Source organism: Balaenoptera musculus, chromosome 2 (assembly GCF_009873245.2).
Source record: "Balaenoptera musculus isolate JJ_BM4_2016_0621 chromosome 2, mBalMus1.pri.v3, whole genome shotgun sequence".
NCBI classification, from domain to species: Eukaryota; Metazoa; Chordata; class Mammalia; order Artiodactyla; family Balaenopteridae; genus Balaenoptera; species Balaenoptera musculus.
This window is the reverse complement of record NC_045786.1, coordinates 161,732,349-161,747,624: the sequence shown is the minus strand read 5'-3', so window position 1 is coordinate 161,747,624 and position 15,276 is coordinate 161,732,349. Positions and strand designations below refer to the sequence as shown.

The window sequence follows — 15,276 nt, the reverse complement described above, 5'->3', positions numbered from 1 at the left end:
ATGAAATATGAGACAAGACTTGAGCTTCTTTCCTTCTTCGGACAAATTGTGTGGCTAAGGAACCATCTTTCACTTCATGTGCTTGGAGTAGGCAGGCCTAATGAAGGGTGATGTTTGAACATTTCAAACCAAATTCCCTCAGTGGCGGGTGTTAAACAACTTGTTATTTTAAGCAATTTAGACAGATATTTACATATACAAGCAAGCACATTCTTTGAACCAGCCCATTATATAACCTTGCTTATCCCTGCAGGTAATAAGCTGCTATAAATGCAGAATTAGATATAATCCTGGGTTTTCTGTGTGTGCACGTGCAGTCAGACCAGTAAGAAATGAACACACTTGTTAGGGACAATAGCCGCCTTCCACTTCACTTACCTCTTATGAATTATTTTCTGCTCTCAATTCCAAATCAAGAAAAACACATCTTATTTCCTAAGTCATGCTATCAGATAAGCACCGGAAGAGGTAATATTGGTAGCAACTGCAAAGAAAGAAACGTGTTGGGGGGTGAGACGTCTGAGTCTGCTGGTGTAATATCTAGAAATAGAGCCTCTGTGCGTTCCCTTTTCTTTTCTCTCCACATCCTATTCAAGGCATCTCATTCATTCATTCATTCACTCACTCACTCATTCAGCCAACTTTTAAGGCTCCTACTATAGCCATGTTTTGAATATTAAAAGTGAGATTTCATATCAAATAAGGTACATTCCTGCCCTCCAACAGTTGACAAGCAGCAGCTGACAGGTTGGAATTCTTTCTGGTGCTTCAGAAAAGGACAATGTTTGTGTGGCACTGATCCCCATCTCTTCCCAGTTCTGAGAGCAGCACAGGCTCTGGAGCCAGCCTACCTAGGGCTTGAATCCCAGCTCTGCCACTCACAAGCGTCAGACCTGGGTAAGTTATTTGTCCTCTGCAAGCCTCATTTTTCTGCTCCAAAATGGAAATCCTAAAAGAGCCTACCTAATCTGACCATCAATGAGGATTAAATAAATTAAGATTTGTAAAGTGTCTACAACAAGGCCTGGCACATAGTAAGGACTCAATCCATTTTTGTTATTATCATAAATGCCTGGACTTCCTGCCTAGAAATCATTATCTGTGTGACTGCTATGTGCAGGGCAATACCCTAGCTGCTGCAGGGAGACCCAGAGGTGGGCACTGCATTCTAGCAGGTAGATATAATCTGTACACAGATAACCATCTGTAAGGAGGATATGCTCAAGCCTACAGGCCAGCTGCAGAATGCTAGCATTTGTTATCTATTGCTGCATAACCAGTTGCCACAGACTTAGTGGCTTGAAATAACATATGCATCTTATCTCACAGCTCTTATGGGTTAGGGATCTGGGATTGGTTTAGCCTGATACTATTTCCAGGGTCTCTCACAGACTGCTGTCAAGGTATTGGCCAGGGCTGTGTTCTCATCTGAAGGCTCAACCCAGAAAGAATCCTAAGCTTATGCTGGTAGAATTCAGTTCCTTGAGGGCTATTGTACTGAGGGCCTCAGACTATTGTACTGAGGGCCTCAGATCACTTTGCTGGCTGTTGGCCAGCACGTTGGAGGCCTCCACCACTTCCTTGCCACGTGGGCCTCTCCAACATGGCAGCTTGCTTTATCAAGACATGCAACCCAAACATGCAGTAGAGAGAGTGTACTAGCAAGATGGAAGTCATAATCTTACGTAGCCTAATCACAGAAGGCAATAATCTGCTCAGGGCAGCGAGGGAAGCGAAAGTCTCCATAGCACCCATCTCTCTGATGCTCTGAACATCCATGCACTGTGCCCCCCATCAACACGCATGGGGACCCAACCTCTCTATGTCTCCCTACCAGTTTCTTCAGAGTTAGATTCTGGGAGAAGGCAGAAGCTCAACTTAGTTTACCATCTTGTCAGCAACCAGAAGCTCTATGTCAGTTTTCCATACGTGAATCTTAGCTCCTTTAGCAATTGTGGCTATCTGTCTAAATCCCTGTAAGTTCCCATTATTGGTTCAGTGCGCCCACCCCCCAGTTTCTACAGGCTCTGCTCCAAAGAGTTCATATCTATAACTTTCTTCAGAGCACTACCCTGGATCCCCTGGAACCACTTCATTCAGATGCTTCCAGAACCAAAACAGCCTGGGAAATTACAAATCCCCATTTTGGCCTGTAGCTAATGACTGACTGGTGCAGAAGTATTAAAACCTAGCTCCCTTACTTTCAGGCAGGATAAACTCTGCTGGGCAGTTTATTCTCAAAAGCTCCTCAGGGGTTCAAGTTGAGTCTGGAACTTTACTTGAAATCACAACCTTGCCTGGCTAATTTTTGTTCCCTATTCTGCTTTTCCTACTCCCTTTCTAATTTCTCTTGGGGCAACTTGCTTAATAAATTATTTACACACAAACCCTTTCCTCAGGGTCTGCATCTGGGGAACCTGCCTAAAACAGATGGTGCCATAAGTAGTCCCAGGAAGCTGACTTTAAGAAAGGGATTCTGGATACAGCTCATTCACCAGCAAGATGAAAATGGAGATTCCCATCTCTGGTGGTAGGTGGCATTCTGTATTTTTTTTTTCTGTGTTTGTTAGAAAATCAGCATATCTTTATTTTATACAAAAGAAAATTGCATATAATAATTTATCTCATTTTACTTACATTTAAGGACATACGTATTGATACAAACAAACCTCTAAGTAGTAGTTTATGATGAAGCATCAAGAAAGCAGAATAGGGACTTCCCTAGTGGTCCAGTGGTAAGGAATCCGCCTTACAATGCAGGGGATGTGTGTTAGATCCCTGGTCAGGGGACTAAGAAACTAAGATCCCACATGCCACAGGGCAACTAAGCCCGCGCACCACAACTACTGAGCTCGCGCACCTCAAGGAGAGAGCCTGCACGCCACAACTACAGAGCCCACACGCCCTGGAGCCTGCGTGCCACAACTAGAGAAGAGAAAACCCGCACGCCACAACTAGAGAGAAGCCCGCCTGCCACAACTAAGACCCGACACAGCCAAAAATAAATAAAATAAATAATAAATAAACCTTTTTTTAAAAAAATGGACAAAAGCACCTTTATCTTAAAAAAAAGAGGAAAGCAGAATATTTTTTATGTACCAAGCATTAGTTGTGGCATCCTATATCTTTGTATCATTAAAGTTACTAAGACTTTTTCACTCTTGGTGAGCTGTGATGGCATACAGCTGAAAGGAGCTGCACTGGCTTGTGCAACGTCTCTAGCTTTTGAGAAATAGAGGAAATAACAACTACAAGGACTATGTAATTGGGTGGAATTGGGCTTGAGCAGGTCCAGAACACATGAGTAAATTGCACAAAGTAGGGACCCAGACTCTATGTTATCCACCAACCAAGACATCTTCATCAGCTCACACCTATGGCCTCATGGGGTATCCCCCATGACCAGCTGATAGAGGAAAGATCCCAAGTTTGGTTCACAGATGCGTTGACTCAGTATACTGGCACAAACTGAAAATGGACAGCTGCACTATAGCCCCAGCCAGAGGTGGCCCTGAAGAGACCAATGAAGATAAATCGTTGTAATAGGCAGAGCTTTGGGCATTGCACCTGGTGATCCAATGTGTGTGGAGAGAGATGTGGCCCAAGGTAAAGATACAGATAGACTGATGGGCAATGGACACTGGCTCCACAGGCTGGTCACGGGACTTGAAGGCACACAACTGGAAGATGGGGGGCAAGGAGGTTTGGGGAAAGAGGACCTATGGGAGTGAAGACCTTTGTATTGTACACTGATGCCCACCAGGGAGCACTGACTGCAGAAGAGGCATTAAGCAAACTGGTGGGCAGGATAACTCATCAATAGATGTCAGCCAGCATTTGTTGTTAGCTACCTCAGTTCTTGTCCTAAAGGCTCTTGTCCTAAAGGCTCATTTTTTAAAAAATTAATTAATTAATTAATTAATTTATTTATTCATGGCTGTGTTGGGTTTTCGTTTCTGTGCGAGGGCTTTCTCTAGTTGCGGCAAGTGGGGGCCCCTCTTCATCGCGGTGCGCGGGTAAAGGCTCATTTTTGTTACTGTTGCTACAGTAACAAAAATGGAGGCTGCACATGAGTCCAGAAGCCTGGGGCTCCTTCTCACTACAGCTGATCTAGCTGTTGCCACTGCTGAATGTCTGACCTGTCAGAGGTTTGAGTCCCCACTATAGGTCCATTCCTGGAAGAGACCAACCAGAGCCTTGATGGTAAGTTAATTATGCAGGACCCCTTTTACCCTAGCAATGGCAGCATTTTGTTCTGACTGATTGATACGAATTCATTGTATGAATTTGCCTTTCCTGACTGCAGTGCTTTGATAAGATCCACTACTTGAGGTCTCAGAAGGTCTGATTTATGGACACAGAATCTCACAAAACATTTTTTTGTCCCAAAGGGGTATGGTAATGGGCAAATGACTAGGGGATCCAGGGATGCCACAACATACCACACCATTCTAGCAGAATATATTGTAACCACCTTCTGAAGGCAGAGGAAGGCACTAACTTAGAAATGATACCCTGTGAGGTTGGGGCACCATCCTTCAGGATGCAGCGTGTGCCTTAAACCAAAAGCCATTATGTTGTGTTGTCTCCAGTGAGTTGAATACATGGGTCTGGGAACCCAGGGGTGGAAAGAGGAGTAGCCTGGCTCACTGCCGCTCTCAGTGACCTGCTTGGGGAATCCATCCTTCCTGTCCTCACAACTCTAGGGCATTGGGTCTAGAGGTTCTAGTTCCCAGAGGGAGAATACTTCACACTAAACCTAAAGCTACTGCTGTAGTCCTATTGTTTTGGACTCCATGTGAGCAAAGAAAGCTATGATCATACTGGCAGAGGTAAATGACCCCAATCATCATAAGAATGCAGGGCTGCTGTTACATAAGGGGGGAGGAATGTGTTTGGCACTCAGCTGATTCACTGGAGTCTCTCTTGCCGAGTTTTAACTGAAAATAGGCAGTCAGGGCAACCACTGCCTGATAAAGACCTGGTAGCAAGGAGCTCGTATCCCTCAAGGATGAAGATTTGGGTCACTCCACCAGGCAAACCCCTAGATCGGTAGAAGGGCTAGTTGAGGATGAGAGGAGTCTAGAATGAATGGTAGAGAAGAGAGATGATGGATGTTAGTTATAATCTTGGGACCAGTTGCAGCAGCCAGGGCTGTGGTTTGTCCCACTAGATTTGTGACCAATTAGAATCTTGAATAAGCTATGACAAGATGGAGACTTAATGTGAGAACATGTGAATCTGAGTGTTGCAAGGGGTGGACTGTAGTGGATGCTTCTGGTGCTCTGCCAGATCCCTTCAGAGACCCTTGACTGGTTCACTGTACACATCCCCCAGCTACTGGGTGCTTCCCTCCTAATGGCTCACACCTCCAACCTTCAGAGAACTACCTTAATCTACCAGAGCCACTTCACCCAGGCTCACTCTGGAATCAGAAGTGCTGGGTGTTATGTCCCCCACCCTCTCCAGGAAGGCCTGGAGCCAGTGACTGATTAGTGCAGGGGTATAAAAATCCAGCTCCCTTGCCTCAAGGTGGGATCAACTCACTGTGTAATTTGTGTTCCAGAGCTGCCTTTGGATCAAGCTGAGGCTGGAACTTGACCTTAAATTGCTGCCTTGCTTGTCTTCTTCTCCTGCCCTATTCTGTTTCCCTTACTAGTTTCTCCTGGAAGCATGTCCTTAATAAATTACTTTCAAAGAAATCCTTGACAAGACAGTTCCCTAGTAGCACACAAACTCTTTGTGGACAGACACTAATTAGGAAAAAAAAAAAAATCTTTTAATCTCCCACCGTATGTAGCCCGGCATGGGATACCTACCAGGAGTTGATCTGGGTTTTGGCAAATTCTTTGGTTTAGACTCTCTTCCCTTAGTAAGAATCTGAGGATGCTAAGTGGCGATTGCATTAGTATATTACAGACGGGGACATCTGTAAATTATCAGTGATACATCGATGTAAAACACATGTCCCAGGTTTTTTGGACAACCCCGATTTCAGTTTTTAATCTCCCTGTCAGACCATTTCCAGACAGTGTGTCCCAATTGGTGTGGTGTTTGGATAGCAAAGGATAAAGTGCTAGCCAAGAGGCAGCTGAGGGAGAACACTTAAGCATTATAAAAAAGCAGGGACCTTGAAGTTAAGCAAGACCGGACCTCAAATCCTGGCTCCACCCCAACCAGCTCTGTGACCTTGGCCACATTTTGTTCATGTTCTAATGAAGTTAACTAGCTCCTACTTCTCAGAACTGAAAGTGAATTAATGTAGGCAAAATACTTAGCGTTGCTCCTTGACCTAGTAAAGCTCAAGAAATGGTTCCTTTCGGAAGGGGAAGAACGGCGGATACAGCGTCTTCAGTGGAGTCCGAGGACATCACTATCCTTATAGAGCCAGCCCCGGCAGAGGCAACGCCCAAGTGTTTTCATTCACTTTTCCTCCCAGGGCACAGGACACCCTACTTGCAAGGCAAAGGGAAAGAGGATGTCGTGCCGGCCGGAAGGCCAGGCCTCAAAGGAGAAAGGCCCTGACACCCTCGGCCACCACGTGGCTCCTCGACCGCCTCTCCGACCCTCCCCTACAGCCCTCTCGGCGAGGTTGAAGTAGGTGAAGGGTGGAAGCCGAGAGCCCACGCCGCGGAGGCTGACGCCCGCCGGCGGTTTCCTAGCAACACCGCCCCGCCCCATCCCGCCCGGCCTGGCGCGGCGGCGCCGGGAAGCAGGGGTGGGGGGCGGGCCGCCGTTGCCATGGTAGCGCGTCTGCCGCGCCCGACGCCGTCGGCGCCGGAGGGAAACCAGGGTTCCGGGCCCCGCGTGGGCGGCCGGGAGGCGCCCATCCACCTCCGCGGCTCCAGCTCCGGCCTAGAGGGGACTAGGCGCTCGCCCGGAGCCCAGGGGGACCCGAGCTGTCTGCAACCGTGGCCGGGGCGCAAGGTCGTTGGTCCCGACTCGCTCCCCCGCAACCTGAGCCAGCTAACGGCCTGGAGACTTTCTGTCTCGTGGGGACGGAGTTGGTCGTCCGGGCTAGATCTAGGCTGAATGAACTGTTGTGGTTTTGGAATCTCATCGCACCTTTTTTCCCCAGCTACGCAAGAGACACGTACACACACGGCCTAGCGTCCCGTGCTTTTCTCTCAAGTGTTTCACCTGAAGGATCTTTAATCTTGGGAAGAGAATATGCAGAAAACAGAGCGGCTTCCAAATCAGCCTTTTAAAAACAACCCTGCAAATAAGTATCATGTTTCACGAGGGCCATTTTAAACTGAAAATGCCCATGCCTGGAAGTGTAGTCTGGATTCTGGACTTGAATTTGCATTCTTCTAAATCCCTCTCTGCAGTGAGCTGCGTTTGGAGAATTCAATTGTGGGGTGTTAAATTTAAACGTATACGCCCCTAGCTAGTATTCTGTGTTATGAATGCTCCGTTAAAGGACCCACTCACAAAGACAAAGCCACACGATTCTCACTCATTCTCTGGCTTGAGAGTATTTTTAACAGAGGCGGAGTCAGTCACGTGTTCGTGAGTTTAATCAAATGGACAAGGGATCTGAGCGAGAAAAGCTTGCTATGTAATGCGAAGACTGCATTAGGTACATAGAGATGCGTTCTCTTTGGATTTATTGGAATCAGAGCTTTTCAAATGGAATCTTCTCCTGCATTTATTTTTTTCGATCTGCTGCAACTGGAAAATTTAAATCAAAATCCTATTTCTTATATTCATTTCTATGGTAAATGTGTCTAGGCTGAGATTATGCATTTTCTTGATCAACAAGCAAATGCGCAGCAATCACTGTGAATTGAGCACCTTGCTGATTGAGCAACACTTGAAGCTGGAGGCAAGAACGACCATAATCTCAGAATGAGAATCCTCCTCAGCGTATTTCACAAGCATGTTCACAGCTAACCTTTTCCCACTCTAAAGGATCATTCACTTGGAACTTCTTTATTCTTCATTTTGCCAGAATATTTAATCTCTCAGAAAGCCTCTTTCACATACTTTTTTGTTTGAAAATGTAATTGTAATTGGGCAAATGATCATATTATTTATATTTATATATGAATATGTGTGTTTGTATCTTTTCCCCCCAGTATCAAAACAGAACCTTTATTTTGCATTCGGAAAGCTAAATCAAGGATCTGAAAATAATAGTTTTATGTTTAGCACTAATTGGAGGGAAAAAAAAGAATGTACAAAACTAGTAGTAACTTTTTTGTGCGTAAGGCAAATTGCCGAGTGTGCTTCAGATTCGGAGGTTTAAATGTTAGAATGGTAGAAACAATATATTTTATAATAAAATATTAGCATTTGCAAAGATTAATTTTTCTTTGGTAATTTTCCTAGTATCTGATTCTTCATTCATTACCCTGAAGTTCTTTTCACAGAAGTTATTCATCAGTATGAGCTTAGACCAGCTTGATTGCAAGATATTGGTAAGGATCCGCACGTGCCTGGCATGGCAGATGGAAGTGACCAGATCAGCTCTTTAACTGGTTGGTTGTTCTCTCTAGGTAGGTAGAGGTTTGGTTATACCCATGAGTTAGCCCAAACTTCACTCCTTAGAATTCAATGACCGTTTTAGAGAGTTACTGCGTGCCCTACTTTATTAGGAATACATGAAAGTCGAGAACCTTACTAGATTTTCTGCATAATTTCCTAATGTGAAAATGATCTCCACATAGCCATTGCAGTTAGTTTCCATTATTACAAGGTTTCTACCTTATCATTTATGGTTATTGTTTCTTAGGAACCTAATATTTATCAAACACAGGATCCATTTTGCATGCTCACCTTTCCTCTTTTCCAAATAATCAGTGACCTTAAGCTTTGAGCATCTTATTACTGGCTACCAGCCTCTTATTTAATCCTGCGCTAAACTTGATTTACTGCTTTATCTATACTACTTTAATCCTTTAGAGGCTTATCATAATACAGCCTCTTTATTTTATCATAAGAATAAACTAACCTTTCTCTACTTTTCCAGATTTCTCTGTTGGTGCTCATTTACCTGTGTACCTTTTTCCTTCTTTAAATATTCATGTTTCCCACTTTCATTATATGATGAAATAAACCAAAATGCTTACTTGTTACTACAGAAATGACTGTGTTACCACAAAGTGTTCTTTTTTTTTTTTTTTTTTCTGAAATGAATAGCCCAGTTTGCTTTTTTTTTTTTAAAGAAATTCACGTTCTTTATTTATTTATTTATGACTGTGTTGAGTCTTCGTTTCTGTGCGAGGGCTTTCTCCAGCTGCGGCAATGGGGACCACTCTTCATCGCGGTGCGCGGGCCTCTCACCATCGCGGCCTCTCTTGCTGCGGAGCACAGGCTCCAGACGCGCAGGCTCAGTAATTGTGGCTCACGGGCCCAGTTTGCTCCGTGGCATGTGGGATCTTCCCAGACCAGGGCTCGAACCCGTGTCCCCTGCATTGGCAGGCAGATTCTCAACCACTGCGCCATCAGGGAAGCCCACCACAAAGTGTTCTTGTTTAGTGCTTAATTAGTTAAGACATTAGTTCTTAATGTCTTAAGTTTAGATCTCCCAATCTCGGGAAAATATAAATGTATCTGTTTCTAGAGATTCCCCCATCTTGAAATCTCAAGATATTTGTTCCCATCTAGCTGCAAGGTCACCTAATATTCTCAGATCATTCCGTGGGATTTGAAGAGGCAATGTAGTGTAGTAGTTAGGAGACTACTACACTGAACTCAGACTGGGATTCAAATCCTGGTTCTAACGCTTACTAGCTATGTGATGTTTTGTTTTTTAAAATTTATTTTATTTATTTTTTATACAGCAGGTTCTTACTAGTCATCAATTTTATACACATCAGTGTATACATGTCAGCTATGTGATGTTAATCAAGTTTTTTTTTAACCTCTCTAGGCCTCAGTTTCCTCATCTGTAAAATGGAGATAATAGCACTTAGTTCATTAAGTTTGGCAATTTTAAAGGATTAAACGACATAATTCTTGTAAAGCTCTTGGCACGCAATCAACACTCAGTGAATGATGTTAGTCAGCAGTGGCTGTGCTCATCATGATTATCATCTATATTAAAACATTGTTTCCACTGTCATCAATTAACTTAGGCTAAATTAGTTTATTAGATTAGACTATCCACAGATAGACAGGATTCTGACAGGACATAAAACAGACATTTTGACTAAAGAGGGGAGAGTACAAGGAGAAAAGTCCAGACACCTAGCAGGCTAGTATTGGCACCAGTGTTAACCTTGTTGACCTCAGTGGCTTCTTGGGCATGCTGCTGGCAGAAACAGCCCAACCCAGAAGTGAACCTGGGATAGTGCCAGTGTGCCGTGAGAACCTAAATTATATCCAGAACTTTGCTTCAAGGAAGTCTGAAAACTGTGGCCTTCCCACCACCTCTGCAGTCGAGAAGGCATATGAAAAGGAGGTTGGAGATATCCTATGACATCACTTCTAGGTGTTACCTAAAAATTGATACCCAAGGACTTATTTCCAAGAGAAGGACACGCATGGATTAAGAACACAAAATTATGTTTAACCAAATGGAAAGGTGTAAGGAATGGATGAATTAGGATATGGGGGTTAACAGACATGTACTAATACATATGAAATATATAATCACAAAATACCTATGGAATACCAAAAGAGGTCTACTCAACACTCTGTAATAACCTACATGGGAAAGGATCCAAAGATGAATAGATAGATACATAGACATAATAAACCGGATTCTGTACACCTAGAACAAGCACAACATTTTTATCTAATTTGCTCTGATAATAAATAAAAATTAAATTAAAAAAAAAAAAAGAAAAGGAGATTGGAACCTTGTCCACTGCTCTTCCCAAACTTAAGCTTCCAAATTATAGCAATAACGGGAATTCCCTGGAGGTCCAGTGGTTAGGACTCTGGGCTCTCACTGCCAGGGGCCTGGGTTCAATCCCGGGTTGGGGAACTAAGATCCCACAAGCCACACAGTGCGGCCAAAAACAACAACAACAACAACAACAACAACAAACCCCCAAAGAAACAAAAAACAAATGATAGCAATAACAACAGGTCCTCCCTAACATGGAGATGCACTTGCCCTCTCCACAAAGGGAGACCAGCACTTCCCTGTATCTACGTGGGGAATGTTCATCTTCTCTTAAGTCCAGTCACAATCCAGGCGTGATGTTCCACAACCTATGGGCTGAACTGTAAAGTTAATCACGCCCCCCAAACCCTTTATAAAACATTAGGGACAAAGGGGAGGGGGAAAAAAATGAAAGCGGTTAATGTATGTAAATGATACATAAAGAGCAAGAAAAAACCATGATCCCTACTACGAGCCTCAGTTTTGCTGTGGTTCACAGGTCCAGAGCTGGTAGCCACAGTCTCCTTCCTCTGCGACCTGCTGCATGGAGTCTCTGCTCCCCGTAGGTTTGCTCAGACTTCCTTGCCCGGTGGCATGATCTAAACCTTCCTTTCCCAGGCGTCTGAGTTCTAGGGTTGCGGACGTCTTCTCTAACTTTTGCGCCTGGGTGTGGAAGTCCTAGGAGGCGCTCCAGAGCAGCTACTGGCCCTCGCTGTGCAGCAGCGACCTGCATTCTCCCTGATAGTCAGGAGCCCAGTGATGACCAGGTGGGAGCCTCAACTTCCAGCCCAGTGAAAGCGTGCGTTCCCCGTTGGAGGAGCCCACAAACCTCCAATTGCACGAGAACTCCGAGTCACAGTGAGGCGAATAAAAGCTCTTACATAGCACCAGGTTTAGTAAAGAGAGGGGCCGTTCTCTTTTCCACCCCTTGGTTTCCAGATCTGTGAAACCCGCCTGTGGGTGCATCAACACCACCTAAGAGCACCTGTTTTGGAGCGTATGTCACACCGAGAAGGGAAGCACCTCGCGAGGTGCGGCTCAGCTGTGTCCCCTGGCCGTTCCTCTCTGCGTGGCAGCCTTCTGAGTGATGGGCACATAGGTAAGTCAGTGAGTCCCATGAAGGTCAGCCACCTGCTTTTTTCTGGCAGTAACATTCGTTTCTTGGTCAGAAATAATGTCGTGTGGAATATTGTGAGAGTGAATAATGCATTTGATGCGGCCATAAATGGCATTGCTGGCAGAAGCATGGCAGGCAGAGAAGGCGAATCCAAACCGAAATAGTCCAGTGAGGACAAATTGTCGCCCCCTCCATGATGGAGGAGGTCAGTTGTATGAAAGCTGCCGCCAGGCGGTATGGTGTGGCACCGGGGGCTCAGCGTTAGTCCGCTGTTAGTAAGGTGGCCCTCAGCGGTGCGAGGTATCCGGATGCGCCTTGATACACAGAAGCCCCTATGACCGAGCCCAGGTGTGACCCCAGCCTTGCTTTTTGGCTGCTTTCTGGGCAGTCTGGGGTGGCTGAGGAAAGCCGCTGACCCACAGGCACTGAACAAGGCATCTTATCTGCCTTATCATTTGGATTCACGCCCAAATGCAGTGCAGCCCTTTGGCGAGCAAACCTGTGGGATGCATCACACTCTGGGTTTATTCCAGGAGGGCTCTACACATCCCTATTCCCCAGACCACCATGTCACCAATCACCTCTTTTTGTTTCCAAGTCCCTAAATAAACCCATGCTTTTGATCATCTCTCTCTTTCCGTACAAACTGAACAACCGGATGAATCATGTGAAGTTCTAACCACTGGGAAGATTGCTGTTCCCCACCTCTGAGTCTGTATGCTGGCACAAGCCCTTAACAGTGAGGCTTGCCTGTTAGCCAGAAGCATCCATGAGCCAGGTTCAGGTTTTTTCTCTCTTTACCTTTAAACAAATTCTTTTCTTAGGGAGCTCCTCATGAGGGTTTACGTGTGGAAGGGAGACAAGCAACAAGGGCAGGCGCTGTGGGAGTGAGAGCCAACCGCTCGAGCTCCTTGGACCAGCGGAACCTGCACAGGCTCCCATAGTATCCCATAGACCGTAGTATCCCATAGACCATAGTATCCCATAGACCATAGTATCCCATAGACCACTTCCACTTCCGCCAGCTTTGTGGGTGAGTGGATCCATGCAGCACCCACTTCATGATGGGAAGACAGGTCACAGGATCACTTGGTTTTCCATTGTCAAGCATTCAGCAAACCGAGAGCTGTTTCTTAATAGTTCTTTGCAAAGAAGATGCGGCTTTAGTTTCAAAATATCAAAATCCTATGCTGTGACCCTCCCACTGGGGCTCATCACAGGCTCCAGAGAGCACTCTGACCTGTCATAGATGCTCTGCCCACCATTAGATGCTCTGCATCGTAAGAACCAAATTGCAGAACTGCTTGCTTTGGATCAGCTTGAGATCTTTCTCTTGCTCTCTCTCTCTCCCACTCAAAACTGACTGCCCTACAGCTTACTTGGTAAATGGATCAGTCACCTTAATACCGTGTAGATTGCTTCCTTCAGACTCATCTGTTATGGCCATGGTCTGGAAGGCTACCATATTCAGGGAGTGACCACAGTCAAGAATCTTTCACTAGACCCAGCTCCAAACCACTGTGGTCCACTGAAAACTCTCAAAGAAAAACAAAATGCCTCCATGCCCATGCTTTCCAGAAGAAACAGCAGAAGCAGGACCTCTGCCTCATTTTTGTCTTCCAGATTTTACCTAAGTGCTGAACCTACGTTACAGCCACCATGCCAATGTCAAGAGAATTCAGGAAAGATAGTTTTAGCCTTCCAGTGTCTGCTGTCAAGCCTATGGACGTGGACTATGTCCATGGATTGAATTGTGTCCCCCACAAAATTCATATGCTGAAGTCCTAACCCTCATTACCTCAGAATGTGACCTTATTTGGAAATAGGCTTGTTGCAGGTATAGTTGGTTAACTTAAGATGAGGTCATTAGAGTGGGCACTAATGCAATATGACTGAAGTCCTTATAAAAGAGGAGAAATTTGAACACAAAGACATACATACACACATGGAGAATGTCATATGAACCTGAAGGCAGAGATCAGGGTTATGCTTCCACAAGCCAAGGAATAACAAAGATTTCCAGCAACCACCAGACGCTAGAGGACAGTCCTGGAACAGATCCTTTCGTTACAGCCCTCAGAAGGAGCCAACCCTGCCTGCTGACACCTTGATTTTGGATTTCTAGCCTCCCAAACTGAGAGACAATTAATTTCTGTTGTCCAAGTCACCCAGTTTGTGGTATTTGGTTATGGCAGCCATAGCAAACTAATATAGACTGTTGTAACCACCCCTACTGTAATGTATGGTGCCCTTGTCATGGCTCATAAATGGAGCTCAGCAAGTCCCATCGCTGTTGCCAAGAACTGTCCAGTCCGTTATCTCCACTGCTATTACTGCAATATCCATCATTGAGAAGGGAGGCCCGCAAACTATTTATAATGACAATATAATTATTTCCTTAATGAGTTGCCATATTTTAACTCTGAGATGATTTAGAATTAAGCATAGAAATATGTAAGAGGATCCAACCTTTAATATTTATATTTTATTTCAAGAAGGAATCTGTTCATATCTGTTAATTTTTAAGAGAATTTAAGCTCTTGGTTAAATAGGTCAGTCTTGTTATCTTAAATAGAAATTATAATTGATTTAGGCGCCTGACTTCTAACTGAAACTTTTCCACATTTATACAAAGTATTGAAACATTCAAGGGAACGTAATAGTTGTAGGATTATAGTAATGGTTATAAGTTGTATAAAAATAATATAAATATATGGTTATATTTACAAGATTCAGCATGGTTTACTAGATTTACGAGAATAATACAAACACTTGGAAAGTTGTTTGTTAAGATAGACACCTGAGTTACATTAAAAGGAAATCTAATACATCAAGTATATACCTGTAGTTTAAAATGTTTGATGGCATTTTAGCTGAATTTATAAAAGCCTCCTTAAAAGTGATTGTCAAGATTTACTAACTTTATATAAAGAATAATAAGATCTGTAAACTGAACCCAAGAGAGGGATTGGCAAACTTTCTGTAAAGGGCCAGTGGTAAATATCTTAGGCTTTGTGAGCTCTGTGGTCTCTGCTGCAACTACTCACCTCTGCCACTGTAGCACAAGAGCAACCATAGACAATGTGTAAATGAACAGGTGTGGCTGTGTTCCCATAAAGCTTTATTTTAAAGAGTAGGCAGCCTACCAGATTGGACCCACGGGCTATAGTTTGCCAACCTCTGACCTAAAAGATTGAAGAAATTTTTAATTTATAAGTTAATAGCTTGCTGTATAATTTCAGAGCTAGAGGGAATCTTAGAAACAATTCTGTTCAATCCTATAACTATTTACAAATGAGGTTATGGAGGATTTGATGGGCTA

The 15,276-nt window shown here is 44.3% G+C and overlaps 1 long non-coding RNA gene across 1 annotated transcript; it reads right to left on the bottom strand.

Moving 5' to 3' along the window:
* Positions 1–1,226: 1,226 nt before the first annotated feature.
* LOC118889564 lies at positions 1,227–14,084 on the bottom strand. The gene is made up of 3 exons (XR_005018576.1): positions 14,000–14,084; positions 13,075–13,080; positions 1,227–1,238 (listed from the first exon to the last, which is right to left on the bottom strand). It is a non-coding gene; the product is annotated as an uncharacterized LOC118889564 (long non-coding RNA).
* Between the last annotated feature and the right edge of the window lie 1,192 nt (positions 14,085–15,276).